Source organism: Peromyscus maniculatus, chromosome 6 (assembly GCF_049852395.1).
Source record: "Peromyscus maniculatus bairdii isolate BWxNUB_F1_BW_parent chromosome 6, HU_Pman_BW_mat_3.1, whole genome shotgun sequence".
Lineage (NCBI taxonomy): Eukaryota > Metazoa > Chordata > Mammalia > Rodentia > Cricetidae > Peromyscus > Peromyscus maniculatus.
The window spans coordinates 3,164,398-3,181,541 of NC_134857.1; positions in this window are offsets into that span (position 1 = coordinate 3,164,398).

A 17,144-nucleotide genomic window follows, 5' to 3' on the forward strand; every position below is an offset into this window, starting at 1 on the left:
AACTGCAAACTCTCCCACATTTATAAAAGGAACATTACTAAACCTTAAATCACACATCAAACCCCATACATAGTAGTGGGAAATTTCAACACTGTATTGGTCAATAGACTGGTCTGCTGAACAGAAACTTAACAGAGAAATAAGGAAACTTCCAGATATTATGACTCAAATGAACTTAATAGATATTTACAGAATATTCCACCCTAACACAAAAGAATATACCTTCTTCTCGGCACCCCATGGAATCTTCTCTAAAATCAACCACATGCTTGGTCACAAATACAAAAAAATTGGAATAACCTCCTGTATCTATTGGACTACAATGGCCTAAAGTTAGATTTCAACAACAACAAAAATTACAGGAAGCCTACAATGTCATGGAAACTGAAAAAAGCTCAACTGAATCACCAATGCATCAAGGAAGAAGAAAAGAAAGAAATTAAAGACTTCCTAGAATTCAATGAAAATGAATGTACAACATACCCAAACTTATGGGACACTATGAAAGCATTGCTATGAGGAAAATTCATAGCATTAAATGTCCCATAAGGAAGTTGGAGAAATCTCACACTAGCACCGTAAGAGCACACATGAAAGTTCTAGAACAAACAGAAGCAAAGAGACACCCAGGAGGCATAGACACCAAGAAATAATCAATTTGAGGGTTGAAGTCATTAAAATAGAAACAAAGAGAACAATACAAAGAATCAATGACAACAAAGAGATGGTTCTGTGAGAAAATAAAAAAGAACCTTATCCAAATTAAGCAAAAAGCAGAAAAAATTCATCCCAATTAACAAAATCAGAAATAAAAAGGGAGACATAACAAGAGACAATGAGAAATCCAGAGAATCATCAGGTCATACTTCAAAAACCTGTACTCCACAAAATTGAATAATCTAAAGAAATGGAAATTTTTCTGGATAGGTAGCACATACCAAAGTTAAATCAAGACCAAATAAGCAATTTAAATAATCCAATAAACCCTAAATTCAAAGAATCAATCATTAAAAGTCTCCCAATCAAAAACAACAACAACAACAACAACAACAACAAAAACCCAGGACCAGAGGGATTCAATGCAGAATTCTACCAGATTTTCAAAGAAGAGCTAATAATAATACTCTTCAAATTGTTCCACACAATAAAAACAGAAGGAACAGTACCAAACACATTTTATGAGGCTAAGGTTACACTGATAAACAACACAAAGATACAACAAAGAAAGAGAATTATAGAGCAATCTTCTTCATGAACATGGATGCAAAAATATTCAATAAAATATTGACAAACTAAATACAAGAACACATCAAAAAAATTATCCACCATGACGAAGTTGACTTCATCCCAGAGATGCAAGGATGGTTCAACATATGAAAATCTGTCAATGTAATACACCATATAAAAAAAATGAAAGAAAAAAAAACACATGATAATCTCATTAGATGCTGAAAAGGACTTTGACAAAATCAAACACTCCTTCATGATAAAGTTCTTGGAGAGATCAGGAATAAAAGGAACATGCCTAATCATAATAAAGACAATTTACAGCAAGTCAACAGCCAACATCAAATTAAATGGAGAGAAACTCATAGCGATTTCACTAAAATCAGGAACAATACAAGGCTTTCCATTCTTCCCATATTTATTCAATATGGTAGTCAAAGTTCCAGCTAGAGCAATAAGACAGCAAAAGGATATCTAGGGGATACAAATTGGAAAGGAACAAGCCAAACTTTCACTATTTGAAGTTGATATTATAGTATACATGAGTGACCCCAAAAATTCTACCAGGGAACTCCTACAGCTGATAAACACTTTCAGTAATGTGGGAAAATAAAAGATTAACTCAAAAAAATCAGTATCCCTCCTATATAAAAATGATAAATGGGTTGAGAAAGGAATCAGAGAAACATCACCCTTTATAATAGCCACAAATAATATAAAATACATTGAGGTAACTCTAACTAAGCAAGTGAAAGACCTGTGTGATGAGAACTTTAAGTCTCTGAATAAAGAAATTTAAGATGTCAGAAAATGGAAAGATCTCCCATGCTCTGTGATAGTTAGGATTAACATAGTAAAATGGCAATCTTACCAAAAGCAATCTACAGATTCAATGCAATCCCCATCAAAATCCTGACACAATTCTTCGCAGATATGGAAAAACAATACTCAACTTTCTATGGAAAAAACGACAACAACAACAACAACAACAAAAAACAGGATAGCTAAAGCAATTCTGTACAATAAAGCCATCTCTGGAGGCATCACCATCCCTGACCTTAAGCTCTACTATAGAGCTATAGTAATAAAAACAGCTTGGTATTGGCATAAACATCAACCTGTGGACCAATGGAATAAAACTGAAGATCCTGACATTAATCTGCACACATATGAACACTTAATTTTTGACAAAGAAACCAAAATGTCAAATGAAATAAAAGCATCTTCAACAAATGTTGCTGGCAAAACTGGATGTCAACATGTAGAAGACAGCAAATAGATCTATATCTATCACATGCACAAAATTCAAGTCCAAGTGAATCAAAGTTTGCAACATAAATCCACTTACACCGAACTTGATAGAGGAGAAAGTAAGAAGTCTTGAATGCATTGGCACAGGGACCATTTCTTAAATATAACACCAGCAGCACAGACACTGAGAAAAATAATTAATAAATGGGACCTCTTGAAACTGAGAAGCTTTTGTATGGCAAAGGACACAGTCAATAAGACAAAATGACAGCATATAGAATGCTAAAATATCTTCACCAACCCCATATCTGACAGAGGTCTGATCTTCTATATATATAAAGAATTCAAGAAACTAGACATCAAAAAACATAACAATCCAATTAAAAAAATGGGTTACAGAGCTAAACAGAGAACTCTCAACAGAAAAATAACAAATGGCCAAAAGACATTTGAGAAATTGCTCACCATCCTTAGTCATCAGGGAAATGCAAATCAGAATGACTCTGAGATACCATCATACTACACATGTCAGAATGGCTATGATCAAAAGCACAGCAGAGCCAGGTGGTGTTGGTGCATGTCTTTTATCCCAGCACTTGGGAGGCAGAGGCAGGCAGATCTTTTTGAGTTTGAGGCCAGCCTAGTCTACAGAACGAGATCTAGGAAAGATGCAAAGCTACACAGAGAAACCCTGTCTCAAAAAAACAAAAACAACAACAACAAAAAAAAAAGCACTGCGGACAGCTTATGCTGGAGAGGAAGTGCAGCAAGGGGAACACTCCTCCACTGTTGGTGGGAGTGCAAACTTGTACAGCCACTTTGGAAATCAGTATGGCTGTTTCTCAGACAATTTGGAATCAATCTGCCTCAAGACCCAGCTACCACAAGGACACATGCTCAACTATGTTCATAGCAGCATTATTTATAATAGCCAGAACCTGGAAACAACTCAGATCCCCCTCAATCAAAGAATTGATATAGAAAATGTGGCACATATGCATAATGGAGTACTACTCAGCAGTAAAAAAAAAAATGAATATCATGAAATTTGTAGGCAAATGGTTGGAACTAGAAAATATTATCCTGAGTGAGGTAACCCAGATCCAGAAGGACAAACATGGTATGTATTCACTCATAAGTGAATAAGTGAATGAAAGCAAAGGATAAACAGACTACAAACCACAGCTCCAAAGAAGCTAGCTAAGAAGGACAACCCTAAGAGGGAAGCATAGATAACCCTGGGAAATAGATGAGATCTCCATGAGCAAATGGGGGTTAGGGAGCAGGCAATGGAGGTTAGGTCATGGAAGATGAGAACATAAGGGAATGGGATGGTCAAGCTGGAACAGGGACAGAATGGGAGATCAAGGAAAAAGATTCCATGATAGAGGAAAATGTTATGGGAATAGGAAGAAACAGGGTGCTAGGGAAGTTTGCAGGAATCCACAAGGAGGACATCACCTTAGACAACTAGCAATAGTGAAGAGAGTGCCTTAAGTGGCCTATGCTGGTAAACAAATTGGTGAATAACCTAAGTGTCATCATACAGTCTCCATCTAGTAACTGATGGAAGAAGATGCAGAGATCTATAGACAAGTACCAGCATGAGCTCTAGGAGTCCAGTCAAAGAAGAGAAGAGACATTCTATGAACAAGGGGCATCAAGATCATGATGGGAAATATACAGGACAACCAATCTAAAGTAGTTGGAACTCATGAACTGCAGACCAATGGCTGTGGAGCCTCCATGGGACTGGACCAGGCACTCTGCATAGCTGAGAGAGTTGTTTAGCTTGACCTGTTTAAGGGACCCCTGGAGTGGGATCAGGATTTGGCCCTGCTGCATGACCATCCCTGTCTATGTTGGGACACCTTACACAGTCTTGGTTTAGGGGCTTGGATCTGCTTCAGCAAATGTACCAGGCTCTGCTGAATCCCCATGAGAGTGCTTGCCTTGGAGATCATGGGAATGGGGAGTGCATTGGGAGGGAAGGCTTGGGGGTGGGAGGAGGGAGGAGAGGGTCACTGTCAGTTGTTATGTAACATGAACAGACAATGTTTCAATAAGAAAAAAGGAATTGTAACAATAAATGAAGAAGGAAGTAAAATATAGGTATAGGGATTCCAGTCTCTAAATTAATTTAAAAAAGTACCATGGACATCTATCTAAATGTGCTGATCCAGATGGGGCCTCAGAAACCATGCCGCAGTTGGCCCTTATCCTGTGACATGTAATGGCCTTGGTTCAAAAGGTTGTTCCATTGTCACTACTGAATGAAAAATATATTAGTATAAATATCCACTCAGACACTACATTACCTCAATCTTTATTGAAATAGATTCTAAAGACTTTTGAACAGAATTAAATAAGTAATATCAAGCAAAGAAATATCAGGAATTTGAAGATGAAAGGACTAAAGATGTATGACTTCAAGTTCTGAATCTCATCTCCATTCTAGACAGTGAATTATGAACTGATAGCTGTATATCCCCGGGGTTGTATAATGCTAAATGGTAACTTCAAAGAAAACTTTCCTAAACTCAATTTATTATTCAAGAAATTCATTGTGTAACCTATCTTTTTTAAACCATTTAGTAAGGCTAATTTTTTTTGGTATTTTACCTCTATTTGAGATAAAGAAAATATGGTGACAGAATATTTTGACAGTAACCACACAGTAAATAGTACACAGATCTTTGTTCTTTCGAATGTTTTGATCAAGCAATTTTTTTCTCAAAGATCCTATTTCAAAAAACTCTGCCATCTTATGTAGTCCCACTAAGAGGTAAAAAGATAGGACACGAACTTGATTATATGAACACCTCACACAGGATTTAACTGGCCTTATTGATCATGCACATGCATAGGTTCCATTTATAGTTTTGACTGAAAATTTTCCCAAATCTAGTCAAAATGGCATGTACTGATACTTTTATCATTTGATCAACAACTATCTGTACTTACTAATGACATGTCTTTTGAATCAGTCTTTCATCTTCTTCTACTCTGTCTTAGTCTACCTGGTCACTTATCTTTTCTTGGAGTTACTTCTTTAATAAACCCAGCTCACTAGTCAAGGTACTAGGTAGTAACCTAACTCTGGGAACCAATTCTAAGTCAGTTACTCAAAGCTCTAAATAAGTGTGTTTCCCATGCAATAGACTTAGAAGCCAAAAAACGAGTAAGGGAAGATGGGGAAATTTTCAGGTCATGGGAAATAGAAAACAAGGATATAAAGGGGGAAAGAGGAATCATGGAAAAAGAACTTACATGATGTGGGAGTGAGAAGGCAGCATAGAGGAGTGACTACTAGGAAGATAACTAACATTAATTTTTAAAAGCTGCCTGAAAGCCAACTCTTGTAGAAGCTGCCTAAATATATACATGTACACATACATATTTAAAAGGAGTATACGTGGAGTTATCCACTAACAAGTGACGATACTCACTCTAGACTCCATAGCCTAACAAGTATAAGTATAGTGCTAGAATTGGGATAATCTGTGAGTTTTTGGCCAGTGGATGCCATAGATTCCTAACAGGCTATTGACATTGATATTGGTTACCCTCCAGAAGTTGACACTAAACTCCCATTATTGGAGATAACATATGCTTGACTCACAGAAATGGAGAAGTCAACCTGGTAAAGGCCTGAAACTTCCCTTCCAATTATGCTATTAAACACTACTAGAAAATAAAAGTAATCATCAGCCTTATCTCACTGTAACCCTATGAGCTACAGAAATAAATGTCCTGCCAAGATTTATCCAGTGGTATAACAGCAGTACAAATTCCATGTGGTTACCAACTACATTCTGAATGTATTAAGGTCCATTGCCCAAGATGGAACACATATCGGGCACGATTATCAAGGCCAGTAACTTCTAGCTAGATAGGTTAAGACCTTAAAAAAAAAACTATCACTATTTTTTAGTAGTATGTGTGTGTAGTAGTAAATCAACTCCTAACGACTTATGTAATAGATTAGTGCAATCTCAGTCCCCATTAGAGTTGCTTCTTTGGTAGTAGATAGTGATTTAGCACACAGATCCATAGCTGGTCAACATAAGGATGCCATATTCAGTAGGTCTTTGAAACCTTTGAAGACCATCTATCTATCTAAAATGAACCTATTTAACCTGGAAAACAATTCTAATATGACTAAAAGTTTAATTATTATGCATTAACTACTAACCTCATTTCTTATTTATACACTGAATTTTAAATGAACTGCATAAGCACAATACGTAAAATAACAGTAGAAACATACATACAATATGTTGTAACAAAAATAACCTTAAATTTTTAACAATATTCAAAAATCCTCCAAACAAGAACAAAAACATACCTATAGTATAATGAAATTAACTTTAAATTTATAACAGTATATCAATTCCATGCCAATGTATAATATCTGAGATTAATTAATAATTGTCTTATTATCCTAATTCTTATATTCCCCCAAATTATAACAAATATCCATAATCCACCAAATGCCCAACAACTACCCACACTCCCTAACTCTTGGGAATATAGGCATAGATTTCTCCATACTGCTTCCTGCTGTCTGTGGATAAAGTATATTTAGGGTCCCAGAGAGAAAATTTGAGATAATGGTCAAGTCTTGGGAAGACCAGCAAAAATCTTTGCTGATAGATATCACCTGTCAAGATTCAGGAGGTCTCCCTTGATCAAATTTGATCCATATAACACTGAAGGAATCCACAGCCCCTCATCTCCTGTGGGAATAAAACTACAAAGCATTTTTGATTTCCATTTGACAAATACATTTTTGACTTCGTTTTTACAGTTAAGGAATTCCTAATGTATCCTGATTGGTCCAATTTTTCAGTCCTGTTCACAACCCCACATCTCTCAGCAGGTACTATTTGCTTGTCAGCAATCAGAAATTCAAAATCAACACAACTCTGCACAGAGTCCAGACTCCCTGTGTGTTTCCATCTCATGTGGCTTATTCTTTTTTATATTACTCTACTTCTCTCTTTAAAGACTTTATTTTTTAACTATTTACTTTTTCTATGACTATACACTTTTTCTTTTCTTAAGCCAGTGCCCATTGTTAAATACACTGTAACCTGTTTAGAGGTTTTTCTGCTATTGCATACCTTGTATCCATTTTTGACTGTGCAAATCTTTGAACTGCTAAGCAGCAAGGACATTTGCCTGCAACATTGACAACTGGCTCTGCCCACTTCTCAGGTCTGAAAGTCAAGCCCAAAGCCCACAGCCTGTTAGGAGGTTGAACTGTATTCAAGCTTCCTAGAGCTCTAAAATGCTGATACTTGTACTGTGGCGGACGGTTTTTTTTTTTCACTTAGTTTTTTTTTTTTGTTTCTACATAATGTACTAACTGCTCAAGAGCTCACTGTCCCACAGAAACTCTTAAAGGTGACATATCTTCTCTTTTTTTCCAAAGCTTTCTCATTCTCTACAGAAATAAGGCCCATGTTGGAAGGCCAAAATGTTGGTTTTTTTCTTTTAGGGGGACCACCACCGAGCTGCCAAATAACTCACACATGGAGGCTTCTTCTTAATTATAAATGCCACAGCCTTAGATTGGCTTAGTTTCTTGCCAATTTTTCTTATCTTTAAATTATCCCATATATCTTTTGCCTCTGGGTTTTTGCTTTTTTTACTCCTGGCTTGTTGGGTAGGTGGGTGTCTGGCCCCTGGAGTCCTCTTCCTTCTCTGGCTAATTCCTTTTCCCCCTCAGATTTCTCCTTCTCTTTCTACTCCCTGCCTGCTAGCCCTGCTTATCCTCTTTCTTGCCTTGCTATTGGCTATTCAGCTCTTTACTAGACCATCATGTATTTTAGACAGGCACAGTAACACAGCTTCACAGAGTTAAACAAATGCAACATAAACAAAAGTAACACACCTTAAAATAATATTCTACTATGCTAAACAATGGGCGAAGTAGACACTTAGTTCCAGATTCCAAAGGGACCAATGTACCTAGGATGCACCACTCAGACCACAGACCCAGCCAATCCTTCAATCCCTTAACAATCACATCACTGCCTCCCACTCCCCCTATGAGAGTTCTCAACAGTGTCCAGCCAGGCAGCTTCATGGACCTCCTACTGTGAACTTGCTCAGGAGTGACCAACTCCTAAAATGAACCTGCCTTTTACTTTTTAATTTGGCTCAAGTAGATTTCTTGCAGCAGTAGGCAGATAAGCCATTCAATTGGTGTGGAAGACTACAGGTGAAGTTACCCCATGCTAGGCAGGCTGGGTTCCAGGGCCAATCCTCCTCTCCTTTGTTCATCCCTGGCTTTCTACCTGATCAGATCTACTGGTAAGCTGTCCTTTCTGGCTAGCTGCAGGCTCCTGGTGCCTATTTGGTGTTCTTTTATGACAAGAGTTGTAGCTGTACCAGAAAAAGCCCACATTGAAACAAAGGCAGTCTTGTTCAGAAGGGTCTTGGTGCTTTGAGCAATGCCTCCTCCCTAAGTCTTCTCCACCTATTAATCTGACCTCAGGGTACCACAGATGATGCTCTGAGCTAACCTTGGTTTTATACTGTAGCTTTCAAGAATGGGGTAGCTTTGGGAGATGCATGACTCCAATTTAAAACCCAAACCTCAGTCACTCTGAGGGTGTCTGCTGTGATATTTGTCCAAATTGGGACTTTCCCAGGCCATATGCTGAAGCCACTGGTTTCTCTTGTTTCTGTGATGTGGCTACAGTATACCTTGGATGAGTCCAAGAGGCCACTGTTGTGCCCAAAGTCCAGATCCCCAAAAGATCACCAAGAGATTGTATCTGACACAGAAACAAAGAGTCTTTAATAGGAGTTAACTCAGGCCTCTGTCCAACTGATGCAGCAGCAGAGCTGGAGAGACCTCAAGCCCCATGGTGCAAGGGTTTTTACAGTGGCTGCATGGTGGGGGGAGGGAGTGCCTTGGGGAATTCCAAGACTGCCCAGTTACAGACCTGGGATTGGCTCAAGACCTGGTTAGGGGTACCTGGACTGTGCTGATTGGCTCTCTTAGGTCTAGAGAATTGCAACATTGTAGCTTCAGCACCTGGAGATGTCTGTCTGCTTCTGACTGTCCCTCCACAATGGGGTGAGGTATTCCTGGCTCCTGGTAGGCCCTTCTCTGTGTGGTGAGTTTCCATGGTTTCTGATTGGCCCCTTCTATGGTGTGTGGGGCTAGCTAGCACAATGGTTAGAGGCAGGCAGTCAATGCCTCTGATTGGGTCTTCGATGTGGTGTGAAGAGTTCATGGCTCTCTCTGTAGCTAGGGCAAAAGGTCAGAGGCCATCATGAGGTCAGGAGTAGGGGCCTTCTTGCTAAGGCCTTTCTGCTATGCCTACAATTCTGCTGAGGCCTAGGTCCCTCAGCCACCAGATGGTGTAGAAGTAACCAACCGTCTTATTGAATAAGAAACACAGAGCAAATGTAAAGATAAAAGCCCAAGAGGTCAGAGCTAAGAGCCTTACCCTTCCTGCTTCAGCAATCCTCTTCAGCCATGAGAGACCTACTTCCTGTGTGTTTATCTTTATTTAGACTTTCTGTTCTGCCTTCTCATTGGTTGTAAACCCAAACACATGACCTCCTAGTCATTGCCTATCTATACAGACCTCCAGGTCTTCTATGGTTGGTATTGAGATTAAAGGCGTGTGTCTCCAATGCTGGCTGTATGCTTGACCACACAGAGATCTACCTAGCTCTGATACCAAGTGCTGGGATTAAAGGCATGTGCCACGAATGCCCAGCTCTGCTATGGCTTGCTATTAGCTCTGACCCCCAGGCAACTTTATTTATTAACATACAAATAAAACCACATATCAGTACAAATAAAATATCACCATAAGATGGCACCCTTGATTTGAACATCCTTCATGATTTAGAATGTTTTGCAAATTTTCTATTATGTACTTGCAAGTGAGCTGTGCTCCCTTACCTACATGGATCCTGGCATTTATGTTCTGGCCCCTTCCTCTGAAGCCAGTGCTCCATGGTGTTGCTGGAGAATTTCTCTCCAGCTCCCGCCGCCAAGTTCCACCAGTCGCAAAGCCCACTTATAAAATAAACACACAGATTCTTACATTATTTAAACTGCTTGGCCATTAGCTCAGGCCTATCATTGTCTAGCTCTTACTCTTATATTTAGCCCATTTCTATTAATCTTTGCCACGTGGCTCTTGGCTTACCGGTACTTTACATCTTCCTTGTCCTGGCAGCGGCTCCAGGCAGCCTCTCCTCTTCCTTCCTGTCTCCTCTTTTCTCCTTTCTGTTAGTTCCACCTATACTTCCTGCCTGGCAACTGGCCAATCAGTGTTTATTTATACAGAGCAATATCCACAGCACTTCCCCTTTTTCTCTTTTTCAAAAAGGAAGTTTTCCCTCTGCCATTTCTGAGGTACCATTATATTCCTTCTCAGGTCTTTGATGGGATTGAAGACTAGCAGTAATAGTTACAACTTAGTATATATAGAATATCTTAGATAGAACATATTAAGTATTAGATTCAGGTTCTTTAGGATAGGACACCTTTTGGAATGATTTTTGTAACATGCCATTTACCTATGCTCTATATTTCTCTGGATTTTATTATGTGTTTCTCGCTTGATAATGTTCACATTGGTTGTAGTTCCATCTTATCTGTGTCATTATCCCTCATTATTCCTGGATAATATTTGATAACCATTCCTTTGTATATAGTCTTTTATTAGGTTAGAACCTTCTTATTTAGACAAAAAGGGGGAGATGTAGTCGGTAGCTATTCCAGCTTTAATCTGGAAGTTCCAACCCCATTGAGGCTTCAGCAACTGTCACACCTACAAGGCAGGGCCAAGGGAGAACCCTGGAAACCCGAGATCGGGATTGGCCAGGTCTCTCTGTGCCTGGACCCTTGACGATGGAGGTTGATCGAAGAGAGAACAGCACTGGACTGTGATGCACCTTCCCCAGACCCTGCGACCTACCTATCCCTTCATTTGTAAGTTACCCACTAAATAAATCTTCCTTTTAACTACGTGGAGTGGCCTTAATAATTTCACCAATACCATGGCTTAGGTTCTTCTGGTCAGGGTCAAAGAACCTCAGTTGTGCTTTCATTTGCAGGGACTGACCTTGAGCCTTCAGCCCTAACTGAGCCTCCTGAATCTCCTTGGCCTCTGCCAGCCCTGTCCCCTTCTCTGGCTTTTCTCTTACTTTGTCCACTCAACACACCCTGTCCCCACTGGCAGCCCTAAACCCCTTTATTCACCACTTCCAGCTTCTACACGGAAACCCAAGGCCTCACCTACTCCCTGCCCCTGACTCCTTCTCCTCTTCCATCACCAATATCTCTACCCTCTGACCAAAACCTCCGTATGTGCCACCCTTCACACCAGCACCTAGACTCTTTTCTTCCTGGTCACTCACAATAGTCCACCTCTCCAGGGGCCTCCCACACAGGATCCCAACAGAATCTTGCTCACCTCCCTCTCCTCCAGGAGGTGGTTAGAGTCAAAGGTGTCTTCTGGGTTCATTTTCCCTTCTCCCTCCAATATCTTGATAACATGGAACAATGGTTGGGCTCTTTCTCCACTATTCCCTGTGCCTACATAACAGAGTTCCATCACCTACTCAAATGTATGACTTAACCTGGCATGATCTCTGAGTTATTCTCTCCTCCACTCTTATGCTTGAAAAGCTTGAGAGAGTCCAGGCAATGGCCAGAGAGTATGCAGAGTGGAGCCATTTGGCAGATCCTACCCTGGCTGGGACTAGCAGCAGGGACAGAAGGGCTACCTGAGGAGAGATGTTATGATTTGCTGCCTCCTGAAAGGCATGGAGACAATTTTAAGAAGTTAGTAAACTTTGCAAATGCATGAGAACCCAAAGTTTTTCTTTACAGATTACCAAGAGGCCATGACTCAGTATACCCAATTTGACTCAACCTCACATGCAGGGTCTGCAGTACTGGCCTCTTATTATATTTCCCAATCAGCTTCAGACATAATAAAACTCAAAAATTTGAGGACGGTCCCAAAACCCTGCTTCAGAATTGGTTATTGTGGCCTCCAAGGTCCTTAAGGCTTGAGACATGGTGACCAAGTCTTCCCCACAGGCTCTGGTGTGGCAGAACCTTACCCACCTCACCCAAGCCCCAGTTGTGATCCTAAAGCCAACAACATCCCTGCAAATGGGCCAGGGGAGATTTCCCAGTCTCTATCCCCTGGGGCAAAGTCAGTTCCACTGGGAGCCTGCTTTTGATATGGAAAGGAAGACCACTGGTCCCTGCCCACTAATGAAGCCATGCCATCTCAGCCTGTGACCTGGCCACTGGAAATCAGAGTGCTCCAGTGGGAGCTTGATCCCTGTGCCATGCCACAGAGGCCCAGCCTCACCATCCCGGACATTTCAAACTCAGGCCATTGAGCTTCTCAGTTTGGCAGAAGACTGATGGCACCCAATTTCAGAGACCCCCTTTACCCTATACAAGCCTAGGGTGATGCTCCAATTAACAGGTAAGTTCACCATCTCCCTATTGGGCAGAGGGGCTACCTTTCCAGACCTTACCTGCAGTCTGTCTCTACAGTCCCTTCACCAGTCTCAAATATAGTGGTTCAGATACAGTTCATTTTAAAGGATTTTAAAATACCAAAACTGTAACTCAGTAAAGTGGATTGCATTTTGTTATGAGGTTAGTATTATATAATGAATTTGTATAAAGTGTTTCAATTTGATAATTGACACAAATAACATGTTTACCAATAAACTGTGATGTTGATCAAGTAAAAAATAATAGCTGGATATTCACACAGTAACAATCACAAAGAAAACATGCTTACCACAATTTCTTTTCTTTTGTAAACTCTTCCCGAATTGATAATATGTTTTCATTAGATGAAGAAATATCAATGAGGTTACACTAGAATTATTGGTGCAAATGGGAACAGAAGGATTTAAAACCTGTACATTTAAAACCTTGAAGGAAGTTAAGAGATTCACAGCTCTGGTCTTTGGGTGAATTCTTTGGCTTCAGGATTAATAGTCCTAACACATGTGGGGAGGGGAGCTGCTGTGGGATATCTTTGTATATGCTGTGGATATGTGTTGCTCCCATTGGCTAATAAACAAAGGTGACTTGACCTATGGCAATAAAGCTTACAGGCAGGCAGGAAATCCAAGCAGAGATACAGAGAAAGGAAGGGTGGAGTTGAGATGCCAGCCTGCCCCCAAAGGAGCAATAAGGTACCAGCAGACCAGTAATGTCACAGCCATGTGGTAACAAACTGATTAATAGGAATGGGATAATTTAAAATGAAAGAGCTAGTTAGCCAGAAGCCTGAAACATAGGCCACACACTTTGCAATTAACATAAGCCTCTGAGTGATTATTTTATAAGTGGCTGTGGGACAATGGATGGGAGAAATTCTTCCCAACCCTGGGGCTGGGTGGGACCAGAGAAACTTCTGTCTGTAATTGGTGCCTAACGTGGTAGCAAGAATTTCCACCCAAAACCTGAGACAGCTTTAAAAAAAGATTAAAAAATGTTACAAAAGCCAGCTTCCTAGTTGTGTCTCCCAGGCAAGCCATGATACAGAACCTCTGCAGCATGCAGGCTTGAACTGCAGTATGACAGATTCCTGCTGTGGTACACAGAGGTGTCTCCAAGCCATGCAGTATACTGCATGGTGGATATAGCTTTTGCTAGTACAGAAAACAAAAGGTTTCTGGGCTACACACTGCTGGATGGAGGCATAGACCCACTGTTCCCAGAGTTGGTGGTGACCATGTGCTGTGGGATGTTCTGTATGGCAAATATGTTGTTCTGATTGGTCAATAAATAAAACACTGATTGGCCAGTGGCTAGGCAGGAAGTATAGGCTGGACTAACAGAGAGGAGAAAAGAAAGAACAGGAAGGCAGAAGGAGTCACTGCCAGCCGCCACCAGGACAAGCAGCATGTGAAGATACCGGTATGCCACGAGCCACATGGCAAGGTATAGATTTGTGGGAATGGATTAATTTAAGATATAAGGACAGTTAGCAAGAAGCCTGCCACGGCCAAACATTTTGTTAGCAATATAAATCTCTGTGTTTACTTGGTTGGGTCTGAGAGGCTGTGAAACTTGCAGGTGACAAAGATTTGTCCTGACTGTGGGCAAGGCAGGAAAACTCTAGCTGCAACCATGACTCCCAGAGCTGCTAGTAAATGTACCTGCACCATATTGGGAAGCTGAGGTGGGTGGAGGCAGCAGCTGGAGCTGCTGCTTTGGTCCAAGCCATGCTTCAGTTTAACTCAATGGTCAAAAAATGATTACAGATACACACAATAGGTCAGATTCAGATGGAAAAATTTTATAAACAGTTTACAATATATGTAAAAAGATATGTAGACTTGAGAGAGAGAAGAGAAAGGATATCAATAGTCATAAAAATAATATAAAGTCTTTAAAATAATATATAAAATATTTAATAAGCCATGTAATGATGGAAATTACACAGAAAGTTTGGATTATATTGTCTTTGGGATTTTTAACTGGACAGAGATATTTAATTGTAATGGCTACTAAGTTAAACCAATATGTATATTTTAAAGGTATCTTGACTTCAAAATTTGTGTCTAAGGATATATTGCTTTGGAAAAAGGGATTTGCTTTTGTTTCTACAGAAGATGAGAACCTATGGATTGCTTCCAGGCTAATATGGTTTGAACAATCAAGACCCCTTGAAATGTTGGTGCATCCTCACAGACTACTACAACTAAGATTTAACTATAATTCTTAATTTTCTCAGGATCCCCATAAGATTGCCAGCACCCCCACTCAGCAGGAAGTATTATGAGAAGCTATGCCCAAATTTCCAAATTATTGTTTAAAATGTTTATTTTTATTTAAAGAAGGTTGATTGAAAATACAATCTCTAAAGAAGAAAAGGGGATATAGATATGATAGGATCAAAGAGTAAATTAGTGAATCTACATTTAAAAGGCAACAACTTGTTTGAAGTGTTTCACATTGCTACAGATTTTGGTTTATTGCTACAAATTTAAAGTCAATTTTAAAATACTGTATATTTTTTACTCTTGCTTAAGGTATTATTTTGATGCAACTCATTTAAAAATGCAATGTATAGTTAAGGAATACAAATTAGCCAGGTGGTGGTGGCACACACCTTTAATCCCAGCACTTGGGAGGCAGAGTCACACAGATCTCTGATTTTGAGGCCAGCCTGGTTTACAGCGCAAGATCCAGGATAGGCACTGAAACTACACAGAGAAACCTTCAAACCAAAAACCAAGGAAAGAAAGAGAGAGAGAAAGAAATACAAATTAATAGTCATATTAGTTAAGTTTTTTAGTTATATACAGATATATTTTAAATTAGATTGGTAATCTCCAAACACTTCAAAGACTTACAGAATATGGCATTTAAAAATGTTTTGAAAACCTTGACTTTTCTAGACAGTGAGATATGTCTGCTCCTGGCAGCAATGATTTACTTAACAGAGGATGATGGGCATCGAAGAAACTCCATATGGAGTTTGCTTTCTTTATGGCATAAGTTAGCCATTTGGGCAAGAAACTGCTCTTGCCTGGACTGCTTGAGAGTATGTTGTATAAACTAGATGTGCAGAACCCATAAGAAGATGACCACTGCGCTTTGCAAGGTGAGATAGTCCTTGAGGTTCCTGCTCCACAGAAGAAACTGCCAGACATTCTACAGGACACAAAGAAGTGACTGACAAATTTGCCAAAATGGGCACAATAATGCTTTAAATTTTCTGTTTCACTAAAAAGTCAGCCTGAGATTCTAGGCCTGTAGGCTGAAGATGAATGTACCAATATTGCAGAGGAACATTGTATAATTATCCAGGCAGCCAACTGTCTCTGCCATTTCCAGAAATTTGGAAGTTGCTTACACTGCACTTCCTGTTTACTTAGATACTTTTATATCCTTCTGGTGTCTTTGATGTAGTTGAAGATTAAATAGTTATAGTTACAATTTTCCTTGATTATGATAAAATATAAATTAGATATAAATCTTTAGACTCACAAATATAGGACAGATGACAAGTATTTTCTTTAAAATTTGCCAAATACGATTAGACTAGATATTGTAACTGTAATTCTTGCATGATAACTGTTCTATTATATGTAATTTTACTATGTTAAAGTTAAAACCTTCCTTTTTGATTAGACAAGTGGCTTTCCATGAATTCATGCCTCAAAAGATGGACACCAGGTGAATTGTGAACCTAATTAGTCTTATCAATAAAAACCAAGAGTCAGATATTGGGGTAATAACCTTAAAGATCAGAGGAGCAGCCACTAGTGACATTTTACCTCTCTAGATCCTCCAAATGAAAGGGCTGAGATCCTGTCTCCACCCATTATCACTTTCTCTCCCCACCTCTCAAGTGCTGGGATTAAAGGCATGAGTTTCCTAAATGCTGGAATTAAAGAGTGAGCCTCCCAAGTACTGGGATTAAAGTTATGATCCTCTCAAGTGCTGGGATTAAAGTGGTGAGTCAACACCACCCAGGTTCTATGGTTAACTAGTGACTGACTCTGCCCTCTCATCCCCAGGCAACCTTGTCAGAAAACAAACAAAATATCACACAACTAATAATAATTAAAGAAATCATAGGCCAGGACTCATACTGTAAATACTCTAATAATCTGCTTTGCCAATAACAGAA